The 7,552-nt window shown below is 44.7% G+C and overlaps 1 long non-coding RNA gene across 1 annotated transcript in view; it reads right to left on the bottom strand.

The window, feature by feature from the left end:
• Nucleotides 1-545: 545 nt before the first annotated feature.
• The window catches only part of LOC105240243, a 24,370-nt gene continuing 17,363 nt past the window's right edge, over nt 546-7,552 (bottom strand). Inside the window, exon 4 of the long non-coding RNA XR_004628204.1 lies at nt 546-2,373. This is a non-coding gene — a long non-coding RNA (uncharacterized LOC105240243). The remainder of the gene's footprint in view (nt 2,374-7,552) is intronic.

Here is a 7,552-nt window from a genome sequence, read left to right on the forward strand (position 1 = left end):
AATGAAAATTAGTAAGTTAAATTTCATTGAAATTTTAAAACATTTGCTCTAGGAAAAACACTGCTCAAAGAATGAGAAGACCAGCCACAGGCTGGGAGAAAATATTTGCAAAACACATATCTGATAAAGAACTTGACTTGTACCCCCCCCAAAAAAAAAACTTTTAAAACTCAACAATAAGAAAGTGAAGAATCCAATTGGAAAACGTGCAAAAGATCTGAACAGACATTTCACTAACGAAGATGTACAGATGGAACATTCCAGATGAGCATGTTCTAGTCAGAGAAGAAGTGATATATTCAGTCCAGAGGTAACTTGTTCTGTCTGCACTAATGTTTTTCATTCCCAATGCGGTGATGGCACAGGAAAAGATGCCAACATCACTGGTGATAAAGGAATTGAAAATTAAAACGATACAATAATGAGATATCACTACACACTTAATAAAATAGCCAAAATCTGGGGCGCCTGGGTGGCTTAGTCGGTTAAACATCTGACTCCTGATTTGGGTTCAGGTCATGACCTCAGGGTTGTGAGATCAAGCCCTGTGTCAGGCTCCGCGATGGGCATGGAGCCTGCTCAGGATTCCTTCTCTCCCTCTCTCTCTGCCCCTCCCCCACACTCTCTCACTCTCACTCTAGAAAGCAAAAAGAAAAAATGGTCAAAATCCAATACATGGACAACACTGAGTGCTGGTGAGGATGGAGGACAACAAGGAATTCTCATTCATTTTTGGGGGGCAGGCAAAATGGAGCAGTGACTTTGAAAGACAATATGACAGTTTCTGACAAAGCTAAACATAGCCTTACCACAGGACCCAGTAATCACATTCCCAGCTATTTACCTAATTGATTTGAAAACATGTATCCAGACAAAAGCCTGCAAATGAATGTTTATGGAAGTTTTATGCAACCAAGATGTGCTTCGAAAAGTGAATGGGTAAACAAACTTTGGCACATCCATGTGATAGAATATTATTCAGCAGTGAAAAGAAAGGAGCTATCAAGGCACAAAATGACATAAAGGAAATTTAAATGCATTTGGCGAAGTGAAAGAAACCAGGCTGGAAAGGCTACACACTGTACGAGTCCAATTTTATGACATTCTGGAAAAGGCTAATAGGTAGAGACAGAAGATTAATGGTTACCAAGGGTTCGGGTGAAGATGTGGGGTTGAAAAGGTGGAGTACAGGGGATTTTAGGGTGGGGAGACTATTCTGCATGATGCTATCATGGTCCCTACATGACACTGTGCATCTGTCAAAGTCCAAAACACGTTACAGCACAAACATTGAGGCTCAATGCATGTACGTTTTAAAAAATCCCTTTTAGGAAGTCAGAGAATCCCAGGAAGGAAGGTAGACGATGAAAAGGATCTAGCTGTATGACAAAGGTATGACACAATCTCACCCAAGGGTTCTTGGGGAAAGGTACTGAACCAAGTAACTTTGGAAATGGGTAGAGCCTAGAAGATTAAAGGTAGAAAGGAACTGCACATAAGCGCCATTCTCTAGTTGACGAAATTGCTTCCCGTGGGTGCACAGCCCAACAGCCGCGATGCTGCTATCCTGTATACTGGAATTAAACAATTAATAACGGCTGGCGGAAGGTCCAGCGGGCACTGACGGAGAGGGAATTAATAGGTAAGCAGGAAGGACAGAATGACCCACATGGTGATATATCAGAATTGAACACATCAGTCAGGAGTCACGGTTAGTAATGGAGCTATAGACGGGTACATGTAGAAATACTCCCCTCGCGGGGCCTGGGTCTGGGCAGAGAAGTCTTGGCTGCACTTTCCAGCCCTTTGTGGTGGACACTCCTCAATTTGGAGGTCACAGCTCCAGGACCCACCTGGGGAGGGATTCCTTTCAGAAGACCCCAGGCCAGCTTCCTTTTAGCACATCCCACTTCTCGTTCCTACAAACCCACACGTTGGCCCCACGGTTGACTTAGAACCACTGACTCAGCCAGCGCCCTCGTCACCGCTCCCCCGCTGGCAGGAGCAACAGCCGCGTCCTCTCACCTCTTCCCATCTCTTATAATTAGACACGTACGCCTGTGCCCCAACTCTCCAGGGGACACATACTGAGTTCTCCAAGGGTCCTCTTGGAGCCCCCTCTTGTGGGTTGTATTGCGTGCCCCAAAAAGTTACATCGAAGCCCCACCCCGGATGCCCGTGAATGTGACCTTGACCAGAAAGAGCGTCTTTGAGGATCCTAATCGAGTTAACACGCGGTCCTCTTGCAGTGGAGCAGGCTCGGAATCCCACGTGTAGGCAGGCACACAGGGAGAGGATGGCACCGGGCGACACAGGCATGGTGCTGGCGTGGTGCTGCCCCAAGACGAGGAGGCCACGGAGCGCCAGGCGCCGCTAGAAGTGGAAGAGACAGAAAAGGATGCTCCCTGAGAGCCTTCGGAGGGAGCCTGACCCCTCACATCAGCCTGGGAGCCTCCAGGGCTGGGAGACGACACGTACCTGTTGCTTGATGCCACCCACTTCGTGCTCCCCAGGAAACTAGCACACCCCGTCGGGCATCCGGCTGGAGAGGAGGGGCATCTCCCCCAAATCCCCACCCCTGCCCTTCCTGCCGGAGAAGGAGAAACACCACAGCAGGGTCACAGCTCTCTGCAAAACATCCCTCCTCTTCCCCACCTCTTGCCCCTCATTGCTCTTCTAGGCTGGAGGTAAGTGGTTCACGAACACAGAACTCGCCTGGGGCCACTCCCTTTGCAAGTCCTACACAACCGAAGTGCTCCCCGCTTCAAAACATGGGGGCACACAGCACCCAGGCTTTGTTTTTGGCTTTGGGGGCCTCGGCTGAAACTGACGTTTTTAAAGTTCCATTTTAACATCCTGCTGCGTATCATAGGCGACTCAACGAGTCCTATTAGTTGGGTTTCTTCTCTGCCTCTTAATTCAATCAGAATACTTGGGCCAGAATGCACCACATATTTCCTGCTGTGTGTCATGCTGCGGCGGGTTCCCTACCTTCTGCAGCTGAAGCCGTATAAGCCCCATCAGTAGCCAGAGCCCTGGCTCCAGACCCCACTCCAGGGAAAGGCAGCAAGATCTAAAGAGCTCTGGTGAGATGGCCCATCCACTCCACTTTAAGTTGCCTTTCTCGTTCATTCTTGGTACCCTCAGGGTTCTGAAACTGAGATTTAAGACTTCTATGTCCCACTTCCTTCTTTCCCCAGCACCTTCAGAGCCAGATCCGCCCCCCTCCCAGCACGCGGGCTCTCCTAGCCTCAATGACTGCATTCTTGCTCTGAACCCCAGCCCCATGAGATTAGGTTTTAACCATCTCTGCTCAATCCTTGATTCACCCTTTGAAGACAAAGCCTGGCTATTGGGACAAGTCTGTACCTTCTGCTAAGAAGTAGCATTCAGGCCTCACTGCCTTTCTCCCTTCCCTCCCCATCCATTGCGGGTGACTCAGAGAAGCACAGGACACCAGACCTCCCTTCCACTGGGTGCGAATAGACAAGCATGAACCCCTAACTGAGCTGCTGACCAAACCACAACCACTGAGGACACAAGCCTTTGCCTGAAGCTGATGTTGCAGATGTCAGAGCAGCCAGACAGGAAATACCAGGATCCTTGAAGACCACACGAGCCACTGGATCAACCAGCCCTGAAGTCCGCCATGGCCTCAGGCTTCTGTGACATGAGCCATCCAGTGTTCTCATTAGTTAAGCCAGTGTGAGCTGGGATCCTTTTTCTTTGCAACCAAAACACCCTCTCTGACCTACCTTCAATTTGGACCAACGATCAGGCTCATGGCTCCACACGCTTGTCACCTGATGTTCAACTGAGTGTGCAAGTTTGTCTGCACATCTGTATACACACCTTGGAAAACCTAAAATGCAACTTGAAACTTCTAACATGATTTTTTTGTATTTGCATACTGTACAGTGTGTCAGTAAATTAAATAGTGGCAGACACAATAAATATTGCATAATTGCAAGCACACGCATGCACACAGAAATATAGCTTACTCAGCATAATCTTAACTAGAAGAGGAAAAATCAGTGTTCTATGTCATGAATAATGACACTTTACCAAAATTGCTTTAATGGCATCCCCCTCTGGCAGTAAAACCTGAATGCTTTGGTGTAAAGTTTTAGGATGGGATTTTGAAAGCTATCCTAATAACCATTAGGATCCTAATAAAAATAATGAGCAAACCTTGTGGTAAGCAGACACAACACCCAGGCTGTCACAATGGTCAACATTCCATATGAGTAAATATGTCTATCAGCTATACTATACTAAGGCCCCCTACGTTACACCCAACATCTGATTGCAAACTAAAAATAATCAAATGACAAGGGGTGTCTCCACAGTCACGGATTTAGACTGTGAACTGGAATTTTACATCTTAACATTTTTATTCCAGGGACTGACCGTAATACAGCTTTGCTCTTTATCAAGGTCCGAATTAAATTTTAACACTGAATTCTAACATTTGTATATTTCACTAGTTAAAAGCTGAAGTGTTTTAGTTGTAAACCATTAGAATTGCTCCCCACATAGAACTAGAAAGTAGACCATGAAATTGAATCTGAAGTCGCTACACTTTTCGTTAATATGGTCATCTCAATATTGAAGCTCTCATGCATTTTCAAGATGGTGATTCCACACTAATGTCACAATTTGCTTTTTAAACAAGCGTATTTCAAATGGTCACAGATGTTAGAGTTCAAAAACTCAACATTTAAGGCAAATACATTCTTTGGCAGTAGTAAAGTGAATACTGTACTTTTTAAGAATTCACAGAACACTCCAGAAAACATTTGTATAAAGAAAAAAAAGTAACTTGACATTTTAACTGAAGTCGGCCTCGTGATAATTACAAAAAACAGTTAATTAAGCCATTTATTATAATCTAAATAAACACCAGTAAGTTTTAGGTAAACTATCTAATGAACAGTCTAAAACATAACACAATGGCGAACACCATCTCCAAACAAGATTTTAAAATATTTTACTAAAGTGGAAAATAAAAAGCAATAGTCTTGGCATTTGCCCAAGACATGCATTCTCAGATTCTTGTATTTATTCACTAGAACTATACAATATCTTTCATCTCAAGAATGCCAACTTAATGTTAAGAATCTTGAAAATAACCAGAGGCAAGCATACTGCTTGATTGTCCTCAAAGATCTCAAGAAATTATGTACCCATCCAAATTTAAGGACTAGCCTAAAATAAACAAGTACATTTCAAGAATAACCTCTTTCTCGCTCCTTCCCTAGTTCTCTGTCTCACACACACACAAATACACACACAGAGAGAAAGAAAAAATACCAAATTGATTATTTGGGTCTGAATGAATAGTCAGTAAGTTACTATTTAGCCTGACGTTTTTAAGCCACAGTCCTCTGATCTAGAGTTGGTCACTCTCAATATTTTTTGACACAAATTAGTAAATCGTTATTTTTCATTTCAGTTGTAATGCGTGAAATTTTAATACAAGCACTTTCTGGGCTCTCGGAACATCTGCTTTAGGTCTAGGGACAGCAAGGTGACTTCATCTGCAGTTGAGCTGATTGATCAGATAGTCATCGACCAATACCACTTTCAATTTGGTGAACTAAGCAGAAATGAATTTAGTAGATAAACAAGGCATTTTTAACTCAGTGGAGGTAAAAGGTAAATTGCAATGCAGATGCCAGAAGGAATATGTATTTTGCAATATTTTGAGTAGGAGGAACATTGGGAGAAGTGCATCGCCATGGGGAATGTTGTGCAAGCCTGCCAAGGGAAGCACAGGCGTGGGGGGCAGGCAGGGCAGGGTTCGCACAGGAGGCACCGTTAGGTTCACTGATGTGGTTCCTCTGAATTAGATCACTTTCATAATTGTGTTCACATTAAGTGACATATGTATTTGGTTTTGTAGTTGAATAAGATCCATAAAAGTAGACATTTTTATATCGGTTGGTATTTTTACATATTCATATTAATTTAAGAATCATTTAAGTTAGGGGCATCTGGGTGTCTCATTCGGTTGAGTGTCCAACTCCTGGTTTTGGCTCAGGTCATGATCTCAGGGTCGTGGGATAAGCATGGAGTCTGCTTGCCCCTCTCCCTCCGCCTCTGCTCCTCACCCTTTACCGCCCCACCCTGCTTGCGCACACTTCCATGTGTGCTCTCTCTCTCCCTCTCTCATAAATAAATAAATAATAACACCTTTTTAAAAAACAATCATTTAAGTTAAACAAAAAACACCAATCTGAGTCTCCTGCATTGTTTCATTCACACACACACACACACACACACACACACACACGAATGGGTTTTCTTATCACATCTAACCACTCCTCTGAAATCTTCCTGTCTGACTTCCCAACAAACTGGCAGAGAGGGAACATTTCAGACAGTTACCAAATCAGGACAAAAGCTGGGCCCCATGGCCCACATCTTGTTGGCAAAAAGCAAGGTATTCTCAAACAGATAGATTTGATCCAGTAGTATAATTGCCTATGGCTCCATGAACACAGGTTCATGCGTGGTTCTAGCATTATGGCCGCAAAGGAAATAGGAGTCGTCACACTGATCCAATGTAGCTACTCATTCAACCAATATTTATAAGTGTACAGGGCAGCATCGAATGCTGATTTTTGAAACAGCTCCATGCCCTTTGTCTTCATGGAGCTTATGGTCTAGTGGAGGAAACTACTACTAACCAAACGATCACGCCAATACATTGAACACCAATGATGGTATGTGTTCTGAAGCCACCTACTCTGTGAGAAAGCTGTGCAGATAACCAGGTCAGGTTTCATCAACCTAACATTCTGTTGCCAAAGGGGGCCCTGCTTTGACCTGAAAGTGGGTGTAGACTAGCTCTCTGGCTCTCAGCAAAAGGACGCAGCCTGGGAATTCACGCCAGTCACATTTTTCATAATCTTCTCTGAAAACCATGCAGCTACTCAGGGACAGAGCTGACCTGATACTTCAGTTTGAAGAAAAAATTTCCTGTTGATCTACCTGAAGGAGGAAGAGGGACAGAAGAAGAAAAGGAGAAGAGGAATGAGAAGAAAGCAAAAAAGATAAAGAAGGGAAGGGAAGGGAAGGGGAGGGGAGGGGAGGGGAGGGAAGGGAAGGGAAGGGAAGGGAAGGGAGAAGGAAACAACCATGTTTGAAACATTCCAAGAATAATTATATTGCAGTAAAACAGAGCTGAGGTCAAAGGGGATGTGGTCATTTCATACTGAGCTTTCCCTCTGGAACACTGATGCTCACACATCAGCATGACAGTCTGTCTTCCCAGNGGCTCCTATCTCATTCAAGGCAAAAACCAACGTCCCTCTCAAGGCCAACAGGCCTAAGTGAATGATGCCCCCACCCCCACCCCAACCTCTATACTTGCTGCTACTTCCTTGCTCTTCAGCCACATTGTTCTCCTGGCCATTCCTGGAACACACCAGAAACTCACTCCTATGCCTAGGCTTTAGTGGGGTGCCCTTCCCCCAGGCATCTGTGCCCCTCACCCCTACTTCCTTCAAGTGTTCACTCAAAGGACATCTTCCCAGCGAGGCCCACC

This window comes from Ailuropoda melanoleuca, chromosome 10 (genome assembly GCF_002007445.2).
Source record: "Ailuropoda melanoleuca isolate Jingjing chromosome 10, ASM200744v2, whole genome shotgun sequence".
In the NCBI taxonomy this organism is placed as follows: Eukaryota; Metazoa; Chordata; class Mammalia; order Carnivora; family Ursidae; genus Ailuropoda; species Ailuropoda melanoleuca.